We start from the raw sequence: 22,260 nt of genomic DNA, 5'->3' as shown, positions 1-22,260 counted from the left end.
GGGTATACAGAGAAGTAAAGAAATAAATGAGAGGGAGAAGGAGGAAAGAAGGAGAGAGGGAGAGAAGGAAGGAGGGAGGGAAGGGGAATTAGAAAGAAAAAGAGACAGGAAGGAAACAAAAATGAAAGGTGGGAACAGGAGAAGTAAAGAAATATATGAGAGGGAGAATGAAGGAAGGAAGGAAGGAAGGGAGGAAAGGGAGAATGGGAAGAAGGGTAGGAAGGAAGGGAGAAAAAGAGGGAGAGAGAGAGAGAGAGGGAGAGAGAGAGAGAGAGATAGAGAGAGAGAGAGAGAGAGAGAGAGAGAGAGAGAGAGAGAGAGAGAGAGAGAGAGAGAGAGAGAGAGAACTAAGGAAGGGAGAAAGGAAAAGTCCAGTCAGTGCACTTTAAAGCAAGTAACATGTATTGAATATATGATAGATTCACTTGATAATGGTGTGTGTGTGTGTCTGTGTGTGTGCGTGCGTGTGTGCGTGCGTGTGTGCAGCTGAATGCAGCTTTCATTGGTATGCACTGACATGGAGACAAAGCTTGGGTGCTCATTATAGCAGACATCAAGGTGATGTGTTGACTTAACTCTATCCTACACTACACGTGCACACACACACACACACACACACACACACACACACACACACACACACCTCCATGTACACCCATATATACATACACAGCGCTGCCATTAGAGGCGAGCGCGGCAGGGACCGCTCGTTACAGCGCGTTAATAAGCCTGTGCAGACACGCAGTAAAAATAAAAAAAAAACACCATAAAACAAACAGCAGACTCTGATGAATTCCTCGTGGAGCCGAGCGGGGACGAGCCGCTGTGAGATGGAGCTCCATCACTGACGGACAGAGCCCAGCCGCTGGTGGCAAAAGTTAAGGAGATGTGACAGCTCCGGCCCGTCGCGGCTGACAGCAGACGGCTTCATTTAGCAGCAGAGTGAGCAACACAGAGCGTGTTATTGGCCGACGCTGCCTCTGTCACGTTCCACTCACCGCCAAAACACTCTGACAGGCGTGTGATCCCAGTGTGAGATCATCCATTGACCCTTCTTTTTTTGTTGGGGTGGTGGTACTATTTTTTGACAGAAAGACTTAGACTGAGGCGAGCGCATTGATTCCGCTGCTCGCTCAAGGACACCCATCATGGCTGTAGCCGGACATGAGGAGTGTGTCCAATGGCTGGAGCGCCCTGTCCGATTTAAAAGGGTCTCAGTTGGATTTATTTCAACACTTCATTGTGAAATGAGGAGGCGCGGGACACCTTTAAACACTGGCGCTGTATCCCGTAATCAGCTTTTAGCCAAGAAACTTTGCGATTATGGACTGCCATGACGAGTTCTTCCACTCCATTACGCATTGGTTCTGCTCTGAGCGCAGCAGATCTCAGCTTCACCATCTGATTGTCAAACAGCCATTCATCACCGGTCGCCCCGCATGACGACTCTCCCTATTGAACTCCACATCAGCATCACACACACACACACAAATAAAATAAAATAGCCCACTTGTCGGTGTTTTCTGTCTTTTTCTTTAAGAAGAGAGAACAGTGGCGAACCCGAGGGGAGGTTAAAGTGTGTGTGGGGACGGATGGATGGATGGAGAGCAGATTGACTGCGCTTACCGTTGAAGCCCGTGAAGTTTCCCCAGTCGAGCAGCAGGGAGCCGTTGAAGGAGGGCAGGGAGCCGTTGTAGAAGGGATCGGTGCCGTTGGACGGGTTCCGGACGCTGTCGGTGAACAGGTTCATCTGCAGCAGGGTCTTGATCAGGTAGCGCAGCATCTTGATCAGAGGGACCCCCTCGGGGTCTCCCCGTCTCTATCCGTCTGACCCTTCAGAGGTGGGAGTCCGTCCGTCTGCTTATACTCTCCCCCACTTGGTGCTCGGAGGAGTCAGAAGATGTCCTCTTGATGCCAAGTTGATTCAAGTAATTCAACCCGTGGCAAGCGAAAAGAAGATAAGTCGTAAAAGTGGATGAAGGGAAAGTGAGGAAGCAAGTTTAGCTGATTGCTTGGCTTCGGATGTCAGAGTGGGTTTTCTTTTGAAGGGGGGGTGTTGAGGGAGGGGGGCTCGCTGTGCTTCCCTCCGCTTCCTTCCCAGCATCGGATTGTTCCGTCCTCCTGGTTCCTTTTGTTCTGGGATCACATAACTTCACACGCTGTCTGCTGCCACGCGCACAACAGCAGCCTCTCGCCGGTGTGAAAGAATCCCGCGATGTGACGGTGACCCCTTCGGATTTGCTGCTCTCCACTCTGCAACCCCTCCCTCTGGCTCCTCCTGTGTGCCCCCCCCCCTCCCTCTGCTGCTCTCCCTCTCTCTGATGGGGTCCCCGGGGGTCCAGAGAGGGGAGAGAGAGAGAGAGAGAGAGAGAGAGAGAGAGAGAGAGAGAGAGAGAGAGAGAGAGAGAGAGCAGGTGCTGTTGGCAATAAATGTTTAATTATTACATTAATAATCATCCCAGGAGACTCTGAATCAGGGCGCTGGAGAGAAAGACTTAATGTCACTGTCTTACACATACACACACATACACACACACACACACACACACACACACACACACACACACACACACACATGCTGTCTCATATCCATGAAGGCATACTGTACGTGTCAGGTAAACAATCCAAACCCCTGAGGCTGTGTTTGTTCTACTGCCACATGTTCTGAAAAAGTCACTGAGTGGATCTTTAACTTGTCTTGTGTCAGCCTCACAAACTGGACATTGCATCATCAAAAAAAAAAGACAAAGAGTCCAGTTGTGTTTGGGGAAAGTTGCATGTTCTGTAGAGTGCGTGCAGTTTGTGCCAGAAAGCAGCTTCATAATGCAGCATACTGCAAGGAAATATAAAGAAATCTCAACATTTCACAGCAAAAACAACTTTGTGTGTTGGAGTAAGCCAGTGATTTTCAACCAGTGTGCAGTGAGAGATCATCATGTGTGGGAAAAGGTTCAATTTCCCTTAATAATAATTTTCATCAAATCATTTTCCAAAGTTGAATTGTCCGAGCGTGCAAAATAGTGTCTGGCCAGGAAATTAAATACTCTTCCATGCCAGTAGTAGCACAATAATTACTATATGTGCTGTACTATGCAACAATGTGACATTTTGTAACTTTTTTTGGTTTGTTGGGCGGAATTTATTTGTTTTTAAAAATGTGCTGCAGCTCAAAAAAGGTTGAAAACCACTGGACTGAGCAAAGCCAAAGAAATGCATTTCGAATGGATGTCGAAGTCCAAGAAGAAGCACCTTGGACTGGTTTAGAGAGTGCAGAATGATTCTAGACATGATGTCACACCATAAAGCAGTAGCTATTAATCAGATGAAGCTCGCCCTCACAAGCCTCACTCAACTGTCATGGCCGCTGTGTTGTAACACGTGCGTCACTTTAAGGAGGAGCGTGCGCGCTGATACGGATGCATCCGGCCCACCCGCATGCCTCCCAGCCTGCTAAAGCATGCGATGGCCCTAATGCTGCGTCTCCACATCATCCTCCACGTGTACACGTGCGCTCGTGGAGGCGCGGTCGCATGTGTGCGCCCCGTTCGCCCCGCTGACAGCCTCAGTGGGACTCCCATTAACAATGCCCGTCCCCCCCATCAGGACTCTGTCCTCCCCGCTTGGGAGACAATGGGAGCCAGCCTGCCGACAAAGTTGCCGTGACGACTCACCCCACCCCATCCCCATCCCCGTCCCCGTCCCCGTGCCCTCGTCCTGGAGTCCTCCATCGGCCCCCTTCCCCTCCGCTGCACCGCCTCATTTCAGAGGGCCTTCTATTCATGGGGCATCTGTGCCAGCTCCGCCCACACAGGCGCATGGGCGCGCATGGGCACGGCACTGGAAAGGAGGGCGAGCGGTGCGAGATCAATAGCTGTGAGGGAGTCACCGCGTGGGATCCAGATGCTTCACACACAGATGTGCTGTAAGGAGGCTGAGCGCGTCCCGCTCACATGAGCGTTCACGGACGATTGTTTGAAACAGCGTGACCCCCCCCCGGACCTCCTCCCCTCTGCACAGATAGACCAGCAGCGTGAGAGAGGAGCGCCTTGTTCCACTCAAACCTATGTATGTTTGAATATGCAAATGAGGCGTTATCTTTGATCAAATATGGGGTCATGTGCATACGTTCCCAGAACATAAATCTGAAGCCAGGTGCGAAAGTCTTGTTTCATTTTCCAGTTCAAGGGTTCTACTGAGAGGATCTTGGATCTCTCGTTCTATCAATCCATGAATCAGAAAATGATCTCAACAGCTCATAAAAATGAATTTCTTTTCATGTTTTTACTAATGAAATGTTGTATAAATCAGACCGTGAGCATCATATGAACAACCCCTCTAGAAAACCCTGAGAATATATTTAGGAACGGAAGTGTAAAGAGAAACAAATCCTTTAAAGATATGTTTAAATGACATTGTGAAGTTATTAATAAATAGCTAATAGATATAAACTTCCCCAGTTCATTGTTGACATTAACCAATAGTGAACCCACCTATTTTTAGGCCTTTTTTTTCAAAAATGGCATACCTAAACTAAAAGGGGTTTGTTTAGTTGTGTAATTATCAGTCTATTTGTTACTGGTTAGCAGTAAATGAAGATGACACCCAGAAAAAAATGAAAAGGTTTTAGGTCTCCCTGTAAAAAAAAAGCCCTTTCAGGATGAATATTTCATTTGAACTGATGCGGCTGTAAAGTCCAACTCTAACCCAGATCAGAGCACAATATGTGAACGTTCTCTCTGCAAAGGTTGACTTTGATAAAGTGAAGCAGAACAAAGTTAGAGAGGGTTTATTCCAGAGAACATTCAGGCGAGGTCTCCTTAATCTTAGCACATTAGCGCAAATCTGTGACATTTGAATTGTTTCATGTACCAAAGCATATATTTCACTTGTATATTACTTTTGGTGTTCAATACATGCAAATACAGCAGTTTGACAAACTATGATTTACAGTTTTTTTTATAACAATCGTTCAGTCTGCCCACCCTTGGGGGGGGGATTGGTTTTTAAATGAGGACGTCTTTTTGAAAGACAAGTTTTCTGAACTGTTACATTAAAATGTACAAATGAGGCGTTATCACGTCTCTCCAATTGAAGTGTGCATGAAAAACTACATTTGTAAACTGAAGATTCTCCCCTTAAAGCCCAGTTACATTGTGCGGGTTACAGAGTTGAGTGGACTACATGTTGGACACAAGTATAATAAAATGAAAATAAAGGTACCTTCATTTCTATTTTACTTACAAAGGCCTAAAACTGCATGAGAGGAACCATTGAATATATATTCACGGCACAATATGTTGTGAAAAACTCAGGAGACAGTGAATCATGACTTGCACATGATGATAATGTTGTTGCAATTATCTCCAAAACCAAATTGTCTTTCTTTTTTTTTTATTTCTCTCATAAACTATCCGTAATGAGGCGGCTCTGAAGTGCCACTACAGAGATGTGTGTATGATTGCCCGCTCCCCCGTTCCTCTCCTCACACACTCAGACGCCCTCAGCGAAGCCTCTCCACGGCCAACGAGCGTCTTCTCCGAATAGATGGAGACGTTTCAGTCCGGGCTTTATGGCTGCCATGTGTGGTGTCGTCCATGTGCACAGGCGCACCGACACACTGGGTGGTGTAGCTGTAGTATTAGTTAGAAACACAACACTTGTTTTCCATCTTTATTTCAGGCTGTTTCATTGAGTGGGCGTCATGCGCTCGCTGGGTGTGTTTAGAGCAGCGGGAGTAGCTGCACGGTGACCTTTTTGTCTGCTCGGAGGTGCTTTTGTCAGTGACACAAGGAACTCCGTTTGAAGCGTGAAACCAAATTTCATGCAGATCCAGCAAACAAAGGGATGAATGGTGGCACTCGAGAGTGTTTGACCTTTCTTACAAATGTAAATGCAGAGATGGATGCAGATGGGTCATTAATGTCAACAATCCGTTGGATGGATGTCTTTGTCTCGCAATGACAATCATTGCGGTTGAAAAGCTCTTTTTACATTCCCACACAGCTCTTGTGGAAGATCACTGAAATACTGGAATGTTTCCACATCAGTGTGATTTCTTGAATCACTACTTGTACCAATTGTTTGGCTCATATTTACATCCGGATGACTACACGATGATACACAACACAAACAGATTACATTACGAAAGATTACATTTACAATAAGGGCATTCAACCATGAGTACAAACTGAGAACATTAAGAATCAAGAAAGTACAATTTCTTCAAGAAAGCCAAACTACAAAGTGCTATAAGTAAGTGCCATTTAAGTGACACTAAAGTGCGACCTTCTTTATTCAAGGTATAGTCGGAAAAGATGTGTTTGTGAACAATTATGATGTATTGTTTGAATCATTTAGCATTGCAGTGTTTGCTGTACAACACAAATGTTAAGTGAAACTAAAGTTAGAGCGTCTTCATCTCCTGTATTGTGGCTAAACGGTGTAAGGGATGTGAATCAAATCCTTTCAATTTGATTGGACCCATACATATTGAATATTGGATATGGAGCTACTGAGGATTGTGTCTCCACCAAAGCGTCAGGCTTTGAAGAACCACAACACAACTTGGGGCCCAAAGAGACGATTCCCCATCGACTTACATGGGGAAATAGTCTTTAAAAAAACTGTGGATTATTCCTTTAGTTTGGATCAACTCCCCAGCGCAAACACATGAGCAAACATGATGACAATGACAACGCCAACATGCTAATGAGCGATGTTTACCATGTCAACCATCTGAGGTTGTACTCATTGGCACTCAACACAAAGTAGCATTTACCAAAGTTTGACCCGACGATGTCGCTGGAGGAAAAGTCCCGGCTGTTCTCACAGTGTACGTGGAGTACTTCAACACGTTGCTTCAACACACCCCTGCGCGATATGGATTAGAAGGTACCTTTGGGTCAATACATTACAACAGCCCGAGCTGGGAAACAGAACACACAATACAAGGTGGAGAGGAGGCCAGCTGTTTCTCATAGGTGAGAGACAGTTTAGAGAATGTCGTCTCAGTTGAACTCTTAATATCCACTTTTCTTTCCCACAGCCCAAATCTATCGACAGAACCTTGCTTGATGAAAAGCTGCCAGACAAGAGTATTAAACAGATTATCTTTTGCTGAAGGATTCTACAGTTTCAACGAAGCACCACAGGCTTACAGAGATAGATCTGCTCTCCAACAACTACACAGCTGAGCCGGCCCACTTGTCCTCTTTAAGTTTGCAGCAATTGCATCCATTTGAACTTGTTTTTCATGCCCAGTTCCACTGTAGCTTTTCTGTAAGCAACTGGACATTGACGCAGTTTCAGGGTTGAGGGCGATATACACTCTTGCAACTACAACTGCTGCTGGCCACGCAGTTGCATCGACGGCCTCGTTTTCGGTTTATGGTTCTCGTGCCTTTTCCATACGCCAGAACAGTAGGCGGCGCAACGACCGCTTAGAGTCGACCTGCACACCGACGTTCACCGATATCTCCTTCCAGGAATTCACCGCCATCTGCGTGTCCTCATACTCCGTCAGACGGGTTATATAAATGCTCATATTTGCAGGACCTCTTCAGCCAATCGTTCTTCAACGGGATCCATTGTTTGTGTTTCTGCTATGGCTTTTAAAAACAGAGGTATTATGCTATGAAACCGGAAATGCGAGACTCAGAAAGGACGTGGTTAGCGGACCAAACAGTCTTGCGGGCTGCGAACGGCTCGCGTAGCTTTGTCGGATAGTCAGAAATTTTGGGGGATGCACGCGAGAGGGCTGACGGGACTACGCAACGAGCTCTTGTGGGTCTTGCGCGCTTGAGTCTCTGCGTAAAACCCGAGTATAAAGCAGGCTTTAAACTGCTAATAAAGGGAGACACATCGAATTATCAACGTTGGGAAAACTTATTCAATGTACTGATCCTATTAATATTGCAGTTTCAGAGTTTGAAACTAATGAAAGAGCTGTATCATATTAGGCTGAGGCTATGACCATTTTAGATTCATTAAACTTGGATTAGAGCCAACTCTGCCAACTAACAGTGCATGCATGTTTCATGAACCACACTTGTGTAGTTTTTTCCCCCCCCACATTTCATCAAGCATGTTTTCTTTCTAAAAGATAGAATCATGTTGATGCATTGGGGGGGGGCTTTACCTCTCGTGGCACTACAAAGGAAACGTTGACGCTGACTCTGAGCATCAAGAGGAAAAGACTGTGGCCTCGCTGCGGCGGCTCATTGTCGTGTCAGCCGCTTTGTCTGTCGGAGCGATGACAGGGCGCGGGGTCCTATTCCCCTGGATGGGTGTCAGCCGGGATGAAGTGTGCTAAAAGTCTGACTCGTCCTGAGCGGCGCGACGTGATCGCTGCCAGCACCTGCAGTCAGACGGGCATCAGAGCGGTGGAGGCCAGGGTGGAACATCTGTGCCCGGGTCTGGTCGCGTGCACTTCTGGGGTCTGCTGCTGCAGTTTGCCCCCTTGGGAACCCGAGCTGGGGTATAGACAGCCGGATGCGTCCCCCCACCCTTTCTCTCCCAGCTGGATAGTGGAGGGCTAAATGCAGGCAGGCAGCCAGATCCAGACTGCAGGTGTATGAAACTCCCCCCTCTCGCCTTTTGCCTCCTGCACTGATACATCTGATACACTGATAAACAACTGCCATCAGCAAAGGAGGTGGCAGTAATTGGGCTGTGTTTTTTTTTTATTTTGGCAATAAACATCATGTGTCACTGACCTGGAGCAGTTCCATCCAACAGAGCCGGGCGCTCGGCACTGCCCATATGCCAAAGTGCCATAATTGGTGCCCCTGTTCTATATATTTAGCGTGCAGGGCATGCTTATTTACTGCACATTTCAGCAAGGCAATTCAAAGTGGTTTACATCAACCAAAAGACACATTATAGTCTGACATTTAGACAGAATTAAAACATTTAAAAACACGTTGAAATAACAATAGAGGAAGGATAAAAGATACGGTCTAACAAATGGTTGGATTAAAGATGTGAGAGTTGCAATTTATGGTAGTTTGGTCCCGATATAAGTCGCATAAAAACTGAGCGCTGCTTCTCCATGTTTAGGTTTGACTCCAGGGACACGGAGCGGACGAGTGCCAGACCACCTTTAAAGTCTTGATGGTTTATAATGCAGCAGTCAACCAGTTCTTTATAAACCAACACTGGTATTTTAAAATCAATACTTTGACCGACAGGAAGCCGGTGTAAAAACCTCAGAACTGGAGTGATGTGATCCACTTTCTTGGTCTCAGTGAAGACTCGAGCAGCAGCAGCGTTTTCAATAAGTTATCACTGTCCAATGCATTTGTTAGGGAGACCTGTGAAGACACCGCATGATCAAGATGATCTAAATCCAGTTGAGACATAAGGCTTTAAATCCTTGATTTATTCTCCAGGTGATAGTAGGCAGACATTGTAAATTGTCTTAATGTGGCGGTTAAGCTTCAGGTCTGAGTTCATGACAACATAGATTCCTGTTAGTCTGTGGTTTTTAACATTGACTTTGACTTCTAATCGTTTCTCCTTGGCTCCAAAAACCACGTCGTCCGTGTTGTCTTTGTTCCAGTGAAGAAAACTCTGCAGGCCAGAAGGATTGCTAGTCCCCCTTGAGCAAAATGTCCGCTGTCTCCCTTCAGGGCTCATGCGTCCAATCAGGCCTCTCACAAACTGGCTCTCCGGGAAACCCTGCGGCCAATTTCCTCATTTCAACCAATTGCCTCATAACTTCAAAGGCGACTTCAAAGCGTTCGGACTGCCCGCTAACACGGCGGAGACCGAGACAGCCATGCCTCTTTAGGAGCAATCTCAGTGTCATCTATGTCTATGTCTTCTCATCTACAGTCACAGGCAGTCGCAGGCAGCGTAACTGGGAGTGACAGAGCCAATATGCTTTAGTCAGGGGATTATCCCTAAGTTACACGGGGGGCCACGAGGGGAGGAAGTCAAACAAAGCACGAGCCACGACCCCGCAGCCCGACTATCTAAACCCTGAGCAAACTCTGGATAATTGCACAACAAAAGCACAATTAGCCGCGACCCGACGGATATTAAGTGGGAAAAGATGGACCTGCCATTTATCCCATCGCACATTTGCATCTCATGAATTCCCCTCCACACACCTTTACATATCAATTTTCATACTATTTTATTTTCAGATGAATGCAGATAAATGCAAAGTAGTCATTTAAATATGCATTAGTGTTATGAGCGGCCCCACCTGCCCAAATCGAAGGTGGTAAATTTTTTAGCGAGCCCCAGACCGTTTCTGCTCCCTCGGTTTGGACCCCTCCTCTCCTGCAGCGGAGCGCCGCCGCCTTCAAGTGCTTCTTGCGGAGTGACCTTGTGCCCCGCGCTGCAGCGAGACTCTGATGTGACTGGCCAGGATAAGGACCTCGCCACGTTTAACCAGATTGGTCCACATTCTTACACAATCAGTGTGTGTGTGAGTGTGTGCACTGGAGCTCATTCCAATCAGAGTTGAAGAAAGAGGGGAATGTTGTGGTGCAAGAGTGAAGGGGTCTGCGTCATGTTGATTGGAGTGAGAAAAAAAAGACAAGTTATTTGTCAGCCTCAAAATTTGAAGGAGAAAACTTTTTGAGCTTGATTGCTTTCCCACAGTGCACTGCGGACTACCACCTTCGAACAGGGCGCGCATTCCAGGAGTAAATCCATCGCAAGCCGTTGCTTAATATGTGCTTTCACCGGTTGAAATCTCAATTTCACTGATCTCAATTTCAATATCTGCCATGGAGCCCAAACTGTCACTAAATGCACTCCCTGAATAAATATTGTCTCATTTCTTGGAAAACACACTAGTGATTTAAAAGAAAAGCAGACAGAAGGGTGTACAATACAGATACATCCAGGAAGTCAACAAATTCAGCAGCTGAATTTGTAGAAGATAAAAGATAAAGCTACAATGTAAATGGGAACCACCACATCACCTGGGGATGTGGACAGAACACAATGAAACTAAGGAACCACACTGTTTTGTTCTTCATTCATAGTTCCAATCATTAAAAATGGACTGCACTTGTATAGATCTTTTCTTGTCTTCTGACTACATGTCATCATTCACCCATTCACACCCATTCATACATTGATTACAGGGTCTACCATGCAGGCTGCCACCTGCCCATCAGGACGATCTAATCATTCATACCCATCCATTCATACACCACCGGCACTGCCTGCAGGAGCAATTTGTGATTAAGCGTCTTGCCCAATGACACATCAACATGGACTAGCGGAGCCGGGGATTGAACCACCGGTTCTCTGATTGAAGGACGACCCTGCTTTATCGTTGAGCCACAGACAGCCTAAAAAGTAATAGCAGCATGTGAAAACATTCAGCATACCTTCATTCGCTAACTTAGCAAAGAAGAGCGAGTCATGCGCTAAGCTACTCTGCTAATGTTAGCTCCACAGGTTTTCTACATAGGAACATACGGTTTTAGAAACGTATGTATCTACTTCCGACCTCTCCGGGTTATGAGTATCACAATGACACAAGATTGAACCATGACGAGCTCCAGATCTACTAAACCAGCCTGAACATCAGGAATGAAATATCTGAAAAAAATAATTAGGTTTGACAGTGCTGTAGTGGCGAATATTATTAGATGGATATCGTTTTCTATGTTTGCATGCATGCAGCATTCCTAAGAGGGATAAAGTGCCTTTCAGCAACTTGAACATGTGGGCACGATTGAAAACCCATGCACTTCTTTTGAATGCACACCTACTGAGGTGTGTCTTGCTTAAAATGCCCCAGGGCCGCTAAAACAACCGCACCACGCACCAGTGCCGCCGCCCCGCCTCTTCTCTAAGTGCCGGTGCGGGCCGGCCAGCTGGGCCCCCTTTCCGCCACCGGCCCTGGCTCTCCCTGTCTGTGAGGCTGATGAGCCAGGCGCTGTAACAGGTAGACTCCCCAGGTGCTGGGACATCCTCCCAGCTCGCAAAGCTATTGCTCCCCAGCCCGACAAAGCTGAGCTTAATTAGCCAAGGGGGTGGGCTACGACTGGCCAATAATGAGCCATGGTGAGAGTAATGTCAAAGCATGAAACGATGTGGAAGTGGGGGTCCGAGGGTGGTTTTTTTTTGGTTGAGGGGGGGGGCGGTGAATTATGGATTTTAACCATCTGGTCGTGTAGGAGGGGTGTGGAGAGGAAAATGATATGCCTGACAGACGACTTTAACAAAGATGTGGCAAGAGAGAGGGGCGTGTCCGAGATCACAAGCTGAGTTATAGCAAGCGTGACTGGGCTATTGTTCGCTGTGATGGGTTGGTTATTCACAGCTGGGGCAGCCCAAATTGTTCTTTTTATATTCTTTTATTCTCCTTTATTGAAGCCAGAGGGGCTTGGGAAATGATTAACAGACAGCACAACACAGCAGAGACACTGTCAACCTTTCCCTCTCAATTTAGTCCCCATCCATTTATGCTCACCACTGTGATGCAAATGCGTGGACTTGCTTGGTTAACTGCGCTGTCGCCGCTCGGAAACCCGGAAAATCAGTTGGAATAACACAGCGGGTGCAGCGCGGGTACCAAAACGAAGTTTGTTTTGGCCTCCGTTTCCATGCAGAACCTCAGACGTCTCCAACAGAAACTTTTTTTGGGGGTAGAAGAGGTTTGTTTGGAACTTTAGGAAAGTCTCCCAGCAGAAGGGTTTTTACAATGCAGCCTTCTTCATAATAACACGGTGACATATGCCCGTACGGCTCCAGAACAACAAGGCTCATGCCGCCAGCCAAGTCGCCCAACATGCTCCATGCTCAACGGCCTGCCTCCTCATTCTCCGCTCCTCTGTCATGCTTCTTCCATCTGGTGTCCATTTTGCACCTCTTCTGGTCCTGGGGGGGAGTGGACGCCCCCCCCGCCCCCCCCGTTCACTCTGTAAACCCAACTCGATGGAGTTTTCACGGCAATTAAGGGCGGAGGGATGAGTGGCTCTTTTCCAGGCACCCACTGTCCTCCCCTGCCGCTGATACCAGCGCTCTCACATCTTCCACGCTGAAGCCATTAGCGCGGTGGGGACTAATTGTTGGCCTCTCAGGAAGTGACAGTAGTTGTAATGGCCGTGGCGTCGTTTAGAGGAACCTGAGATCAGAGGCAGTTGGTTTACAATGACTGGAGGTGCTGATGTGCTTCTTTTCTTCTTCTTTTTTACTGGACCAGGTTCAGATGCCGCCATTGGACATTTGTGACTCCTGAACTTGCAAAGCACTTTGATCTGGTCTTAACGTGTTGAAATGGCCCAATTCTGGACATTGCATCCCATTATAAGTTTTCATCCACACTTCTAGGTTGGTTTCAATAAAGCTGGAACATTTCTGTTCGTCCGGCAAGACAGAAGACGTGTGTGTGTGTGTGTGTGTGTGTGTGTGAGTGACTGCGGATTGTTCAGTTGGATGAGGAGTGCTTATCCTGCAGTTCCTTAGCAACACCTGAGAGTGTGAACGGCATTGTCCTCTCGTGGACGAATGCAGCAAACCAGACACCACACACATTAAGTTCTGTGAGATAATGGAAGACAGATCTTTACAAATACTAAATACAAAGAAATATGCATACACAATAGTATTAAAAGTGGACAAAAATGTAATTGCACATTTGAAAAAGATTTAAGATTTTGGACATTGTTATTCTACATGTATTAAACATTTGAACTTGCAAACATGCAAAATACTATTTTTTTTGTAAAAGGGGGACAGGTGACATGAGAGATCGGACAGAACTCAATAAATGGGGTGATATGGCAGGATTAACACGACGGGGCAGAACAGAAAACGTTATGGCGGGGGCGCTCTGTTGTGGAGGGTTCATGCAAGAGTGTTAATGCGAGTGTGGAGGATCCATAAAAAGAGAGGAGACAAGGATAAATAAAGTGTTGCTGCCAGGGGAGGCTAATGATGTAACATTGTCCCCCTAACCTCTAACCCTTAATCCTATCCCCTAACCCCTAATCCTAAACCCTTTCACCTAACCATGACCCAAAATTCAATGTGTTCGATATTCTACAGAAGTCAGCCCTGTGTGTAAAAATGCAGGCTGCTCATTCATTTCAATGACGCTCGTCCTGCAGCCCAGAGGGGACACACAGAGCTCTGTCAGAAATGAAAATATAAAAGTTAAACTGGCTCAGTGTTGCTCAAAGTGGACTTCTTGGATCGTGTCACCAGTAACTGAATCAACATGCTCAGGATTGAATCGGGCTTTAAGGATGGCGATGTTATCATCACAGGCGTAAGGATCAGAGTGGCCTCTGGGTAAGGGGTTGTAGTTCATTGAAGAAATGAGAGTGCTCTGCGAGACGCTTTTCATTACTGGACATGTTCGACGGGCCTGATGACAAAAGCGATGGAGGCTCAAAATTTAAAGCCGTCAGACTCGTGTTAAACACACACACTGAAGGCATGTCCTGCATGTATTAGAATACAAAGGAACCCAGATCTGATGCCCCCCCCCCACCTACCCTCCCATCCCCTCTGTTCCCCTGCACACGCACACACACATCTACACACACGCAACTCTCAGTGCACAGCACATCATCTAATTAAGTCACTGAGCATTTCATTGAGATCGTTAGGAGAGTCTTGTTAAGATTTGATGCTTGATCAGCCCTAAAGCTGCAGCCTGGTGGTGTCACACACAATGGGATGAATATGTCACAGTATGTGGAGCGCGTATACAGCAGGTCTTTACATTTGCATGTGTTTTGTGCTTATAACCATGAATCAAGCCACTTTCACTCATTCACGACAATAGACGTTGCCCCAGAGGAGCTGTACGCGAGGACAGTTAGACCAGACTTTAAAGGCAAAGACACACGCTATACTTGGTCTTCTTCATCAGACTGTGACTGCGGTGCTATTAAAAAGGATTTCGGACCCTTGTTTCATTCCATTGTTCATTCTTTTCAACATGCAAAACAGCAGCACAATGAGAGCGACGACACAAACAGCTCTCCATGAGCGAAGCCTATTTAATTCATCCAATCACAGCAGGTCTGACCCAGACAGAAAAAAAAACACATATTGATTCAGGATGACTCCTCAGTGAGAATCACACATAAGAAGAGAGAGAGTTTGTTTTCCAGAGGAAAAGACCCAATTATTTGCATTGTGCCCTGTGCAGTGAGGGCATTTGAACCAGATGGTGCTGCTACTATGACAACAAATTTCCTATCTATCTATCTATCTATCTATCTATCTATCTATCTATCTATCTATCTATCTATCTATCTATCTATCTATCTATCTATCTATCTATCTATCTATCTAGGATGCCAAGGCAGACCTCAGGTCAGTCTATTGCCACTCACAGTGTGACATCAACCAATGTTTTCTTGTCTGGGATCTGTTCTTAGAAGAACAGTCGACACACACGAGAGGCCACTGACGCACATGTGAGTGCTGACATGACCAAATAATTTGTGTTTTCTTCAATTATCGGATATTATCGGATTTCAGTTAAACAAATAATATAGTCGTATCAAATATTTTGAATAAATATTTTCAGAATTTCACAAAGCATTTGGGTCAACAGTCTCATGCCCTTTTATGGGGATGGGCGGGGCTTTACCTGCTAATGAGCATCAACGCCTTCAATTTACGAGGACAAAGGGATTCATTGTCAGAGCTCAGGGTTAAGAAGACGGCACGAATCGGTCTGAGACTTTTCTCATGAACCACTTTTAGAACAAATATAGGTGAATAAACTATGAGTAGAATACTGACAATCAAATCAGGCTGCTGTCCCGTTTGAGAATAAAAACTTTTATTCTATGATAAAAATGCACTTTAAAGAAATTTGTCTAAGTATTAGTAGTAGTAGTATTTCTCAACTTAAGCTTTTACGCTGTCCCACTTTAAACAGTGTGTTGTGATCCAAAGTTCCTTTTGTGTTTGCAGATCAAATGTTATATTTAATTTCATTCAACTTAACCATATCATCAAGAAAAAAAAGGTAAAATATGACCCATTGGTTTTTAATAGTATTCTGTGTAGTTTTGTGTATCAAACCCAAATTAAAAAAAAAGAGTTTGAGTCAAGTTAAATATAAAGATGTTCTCCACAAAATTACCCAGACTCTTTCATATTCTCTTCCAGGTCACATTTGACCCAAAACACGGAGCGTCAAAATCAAATAATGAAAACCAGTTCCGATAAAATAAACTGCATACATTATTTTAACTTGAAACAGGTCAAAATGTTCCCCAAAAAAAGCAAGCTCAATTTTGTTCAAAGAATAAGAAATCTGCCTCCAACCTTCTCTACTCTGACTCTGCTTCTTCCTCTTTGTGAACTTATGCTCGGTGAAACCAATAAAGGATAATGATGTTAACTAGAATTCACATCATCAGGGAACTTTTCCAACAAAAGAAAGTGTTGACCTCATACCAGCGTGTGTTTGTTATCTCTTTATGCTCTTACCCCTGTTTGTTCATCCACACAAAGCTCGTGTGTTTGCCGTGAGTGATTACTGTTCATTGGAAGGGGCAGCCCTTTAATTAGTCAGGGGGGTCTCCAGGGAGCCATTACCACGAGGGAATCTTGCCCCTCTTTATTAGCCCATTTTAATATTGACTCGGAAAGAGATACACGGGGTGGGGCAATTTGGTTCCCTCAGACGGGACACCAGCTCCTGTGAATATGCATGCTGGGACGTGGGCTGTGGGCTAGTTGGAAGGAGGGGGTGGTGACAGGGGTGACGGATGACACGGGTCTGGCATCATCTGGGGTCCCTCACACCGTAACAAAAGGGATGCAAGTTCCGTTGGACTTAATGAAGAGACAGTGGACATAGCAGCAGAAAAGGGGAAACACAGAAACAGGGTTAAGGAAGTCACTAAGATGAGGAAGATGTGCGAGAAACATCTGGATCTCTGGAGGCCCAACGCGAGGCAGATGAGTTGCTCATACAGATGCTGTCTCCGGTAACAATGTCCCTATAGAACAAAAATGCATTGAGAATTAGGTTTAGAGTGAAAAGTGGAGGATTACGTGCTTTTAACGGATCGCAATACTTTTTAAATGAGTCCACGGAAGTTTACAGAATAAGAAGAATAAACCTAAAAACACAAACATTCTACTGCAAACTCTGTAGTGGCAGTAATATTCCCTAAAAAAGTAAGTCCTTCCCGTCAAAGTCACCCTTTTCTCTTGTACCGAAGCTACAGAAGAGTGAACTCATCACAGTGCAGACATTAATTTCTGCCAAGGACAGACCTGATCTCTTTCAATTTCATCCCTACACCTCAATGAAAGCTGCTTTAATTACAAGTCAGAGTGGAAAAATGAACACATTTCCCTCCACCACTCTCCTTCTGTCTCTTACTTTCATTTTCTACCCTCTCTCTCTCTCTCTCTCTCTCTCTCTCTCTCTCTCTCTCTCTCTCTCTCTCTCTCTCTCTCTTGAGTACATTTTCACGTGTCCGTCATTGTTCCTCAGCTGCTCATTTCAAATCAAGTCAAGTGGAGAGGGGCGTCAGAGGGTCTGACTAATTACCAGCCCTGATGCATGTATTTTAGCCATCTTGTTTTGGAATAGAGGGATTAAGGAATTGAGGGACATATGTTGTCAAGCTCCGACCTTGGAGAGACCTGAGACGGGTCTTCCAGCACTAAAGTGTCTTCAGTGGTATATCAAGCCTCTCAGAAAGCTCCCGAATGCAATTACAGCAGGGGATTATGTCCCTTACTCCACACTGGGATAAACTCAAATTGGCCACAGTGTGTGTTTAAGTGTATGTTTTTTTGTGCATGTGGAAGTGGAAGGGCTTGTTACTGGCAGCTGATCCCCCCCCCTGAAGGCCTCTGTTCCATAACGCGGGCCTGGCATCCTGTTTGGGCTGAAGCAGCCTGGTAAACACAGGAGACTTTAATATTCTGTTTTGTGTGACCGGCAGAGCGTTTCTCATGTTTATGAGGCGGGACTTCAAGCTGTTTTTTTTCCCCCCGGTGAAGACTGTGATGTCATAGAGGATGTGGCTAAGTCTATGTACGTATTGGGAATATTGCATTGCAATCTAGCAATAAAGGTTGATTTTACTGGATTATATGTAAAACAATGAATTAGACACATTGGGAGAAAGTAGAGATGTATCGCGGAACAGACAAAAGATGATGTGAGGGCGTAATCTCTGCGGTGCAGGGACTTCTATTGGCTGGCTTGAGAATATTAGGCGAGGGCTTTTATGTCCATGAGCTTAGATCCAGTGAGTCCTGTCTCTTTGTCCATATGGCCATATGAGGTTGATGAGATACAGCCAGAGGGACGGATCCATTGATGGTGGAGAAAAAAAAGAGAATGTCTCGAGAGACAAATGTGAGAATTTGAATGCACAGACCTTGTTTCAGGCATTGAGCCAAAAACACGTTCAAAACACACATTGACTTTGAGACGAGGGAACCATATGTGCCAAAACGCTGACTCGTTTCTGGGTCTTAGTACATGTCCTTTACAATAATGTTGTATGTAATGCACGTAATCATGAAGAGGAAGTTTTAAGACTGGCCCACACGAGTCCAGCAGAGATATTCGTCAAACCACAATCCTTTCCCATACGTAGTTCAGTCGTTTGGTTGAGTTCAGTCGTTACGGTCCATAAAAAGGTTTATGGACCGTATCCATGTCACAAGCAGGGAATTGACACGTGTTGCTGGCTTTCGTAAAACCCAAGCTATCAGATGTAGGAGGATACCTCGGTACTGACACTGAGTATCAACCTGCTGGGACATTAAAACAACACAGAAGTTCCAAAAACTGCAATTCTTCAAATGGCTGCTCGAGTGAGTTTGGCTCCAAAAGCGAGTCGATCCCCATTGAGCGCCATGTTGAAATGCCCACCCCGACATCACAAATAAACATGTTTACAGCCTGGTCCTCTACAGCTAATAGCCCCAACTGATTGTGTATGACTCACACGTTATAATCATATTAAGTGAGATGATTGAAGTTATGCATAATTGGGCTTTTGAGCCTCACAACGGCCCTTCAGAAACCAATAGGTGGCGCCACGGAAACTGCGTTCTTGGTTGACACTGAATGTAATATGCTGGAGGCCACGCCCATTGTGATCGCACGGCCACGCCCCCAACTCCCCTCTCCTGGATGTCACCCAGTAGGTCACCCAACTAGTTTATTTTAGTTTTGGAGACAAAAAGAAAGTTCAGTTTTCATGTGTGTACAAAGTACAAAACAAAGAGGTAAATTTACATTTCATTTTGAGGAGAATGAATTAAAATGTGAAGAAGGAGTTACGATCAGCTGTTTTTTTTATTAAACAAACTGTGGCAGTAGAGGGAAAATAATCTTTAAACTAACTCAATCCATTTCTTTATCAAACTCAATTTCAACTCGAGAGACATTTGAGCGAAACAGGACTTTTCCATCCCTGAGCCGACACAATAAAGGCGCTCCCCGTCGATCTCCTCTCCTCCTCTCAGCCACCGAGGGGTCACATGTGCGGCAGAGATTGAGGGGCATTAGTGCTCCACGGTAATCAAAGGCAGGGGATAGAGAGGGAGGGAGGCGGGATATAAAGGGACTCGGTTGGGCGCCAAAGCAGCCCCTCTGCACCCAGTTCCTTTTAATTAGGCTCACAGCAGGGATGCCGCACAAGACACACACACACACACATACACACACACACACCGCTCATCACTCACACACAGATGCGTGCACATGCTCATATAAACTGACAGTGGCATACCTTTTACTGCTTTATTATTCCAGATTCATCTCCATTTTCGGTTAAATTGGGGGCTGCTGTGTTCTGATGTTCCTGACCCTTTTCTTTCGGGTGATCCCGCTGTGTCATGGGCTTTTAATCTAACAAAGGGATTAAAGGTGTCCTCCATGTTCAGCTGAAAATCAATTTAGAACCTCGAAAGTATTGCAAAGTCTCTGTCTCTGCAGATGAATGAATAAAATGCAGGTTGGTGTATTCAAATCGTTTTATACTGGTTAATTAATGATCATTACATCATAACTCACTTCCGCAACAATTCCTTATTCCTCCTACTGAAGTTTAAATTGTACATCTGTAATACTGGAGGGAATTCACTCATAAATTCTCCTCCATCAACTTTAGTATCTCAGCTCATTTGATGTATTGACAAGATCAATATCTTTTGAAGCAGAGGCACTGAAACCCAGTCGGCCATCTGCCTGTCTTCCTCTGTTTGCTGACATTTGGTCAGCGACCTTTAACCTCAGAGGGAAGTGTCACGAGATCAAAAGTCACAGACCCTAAAAATAATATATTTAAGGGGTAGAACCATTCAAAGTCATCTTCACATCATTCCTCTGAGGAAACATCCTCCCAGGACCAAAAACCAGCTCAAATGAGCACTCGGATATGTTTTAGTTTCCCACCGGGACCGCGGCCAGGTGCACTTCATATGAGGTCATGTCAGTTAAGGAGTGCTGACAGTGAAGTACTGGGGAGGGAGGAGCGTCTGATAGATGAAGGTGAAAACATTATTCACTTTCATCTGTCACCTTTTGGTCACATTGGAAAGGGATTCAGTCAGAACGCTCAGGATATCATCACAACTTGTTTTACCTGGTGCTGTGTCTGGAAAGAATCCGGCAGGGGGCGATTGAATTTGAATCGTGCGTTGCAATAATTCGCTCGTCTGTCCAATTATTCAGCAAAGGCCAATTCAAGGCCATGTCAGTTACTCGGTGATTGCAGTGTATGCAAGTGTAGAAGCGGCGAGTGGTGCACAGTGTCGTCTCTGAGCAGCTGAAGTCTGCTAATAGTTTGACTTGTCGCCATTTGCTGAACCAATCAGAGGAGTTCTTGGCCTTTCTCTGTACATCTTATAAGACAAGGGCAAAAGAATGACGCAAACCAAGAGGGGAAGCTGACACTGACCATCAATAGTGGTGTTTCCATCAAGGTTGTTTATGCACATCCTGATGTATCAGTGTATGAAAATGGTACAGCTCTATAAAACTTCCTAATTTGGACAAAAAAAGTTTTTACGCTCCCTTGAGCTGATTTTGGCTATAAACTGTATATATATATATATATATATATATATATATATATATATATATATATATATATATATATATATATATATATAGTCTTCGTTCAACTATAGTCATTTGTAGCCAAGAGCGTCAACTTCAGACCAAACTTCACCGAAGCTGAGTTCATTCTCTCCAAAGCATTTGATGGGAAAAATTAATTGGCTTTTTGACGTTTCAAAAGTTGGCTTTCAAAGTCCCTTGACAATGGAAAGAGACACAGCTAATGAGGTTTGACAACCGCTGTAAAATTGTTCATATGCTCCAACGGATGCAAGGCTAAACGTTAAATCCTGATGGAAACGTACGCTTGTTGTAACAAGATACAAGAAATACTGAAGTACATGATATGGTTCCAAGACAATATTGCAACATTTACTCGATTTACATGATTTCAAGTGATTTCAATGCTTGAACTTTGACAGAACTTTTTTAAAGCAGCGAGCGCAACCTGAGAGAAAGTAGTCCCAACGCTGTCTGCTCCACTGGAGACTCTTCACACTTCTTTCACATGTTCAGCTGAAGGAGGAGTCCTAAAACCAGGCGATGAGTCAGCATTTTTACACTTCCGGTTCCTTCGTCAAAGTCAATGACTTTTTTAATTACATGCTTGAAATAAGTTCTGTGTTTACAACAAGCTGAAGAGATTTGGATCTTTTTGTTCTATGGCATTGAATATGTCATATATATGTCAATATTAAATATTCATTTCAACGTTTGTGAAGTTTAAATAACTGCACGGTGGTGTAGTGGACACTGTCACCTCACAGCAAGAGGGGTCCGGGTTCGATCCCCAATCCCGGACTATCCTTCTATGGATTTTGCACGTTCTCCCTGTGGCAGCATAGGTTCCTTTCAGGTTCTCCGGCTCCCTCACACAGTCCAGAGACATCAGCTCAGGTTAACTGGAAACTCTAAACTGCCCGTAGGTGTGAGTGTGAATGGTTGTCTGTCTCCTGAGATGAACTGGATACCTGTCCAGGTGAACGCTGCCTTCAGCCTATATCAGCTGGGATCGGCTCCAGCGACCATGAAGAGGATAAGATGTTTGTAGTATTTACGTGTGTGTACTGACATCTAATTGTATAAGTAGAAACACTCGGTAGCATATAAGGCGTGGTGTGCGGCCATCTTTATCATTACGGTTTGAACTCTGCCCCTGGATGACATCATCACAAAGTGACACTTCCTTGAACAGGAAGTCAAGAGACCACAATGTT

Source organism: Clinocottus analis, unplaced genomic scaffold (assembly GCF_023055335.1).
Source record: "Clinocottus analis isolate CAN_PGR_092001 unplaced genomic scaffold, fCliAna1.0.p SCAF_5, whole genome shotgun sequence".
Classification (NCBI taxonomy): Eukaryota; Metazoa; Chordata; class Actinopteri; order Perciformes; family Cottidae; genus Clinocottus; species Clinocottus analis.
Note: the sequence above shows the minus strand (reverse complement) of the source record.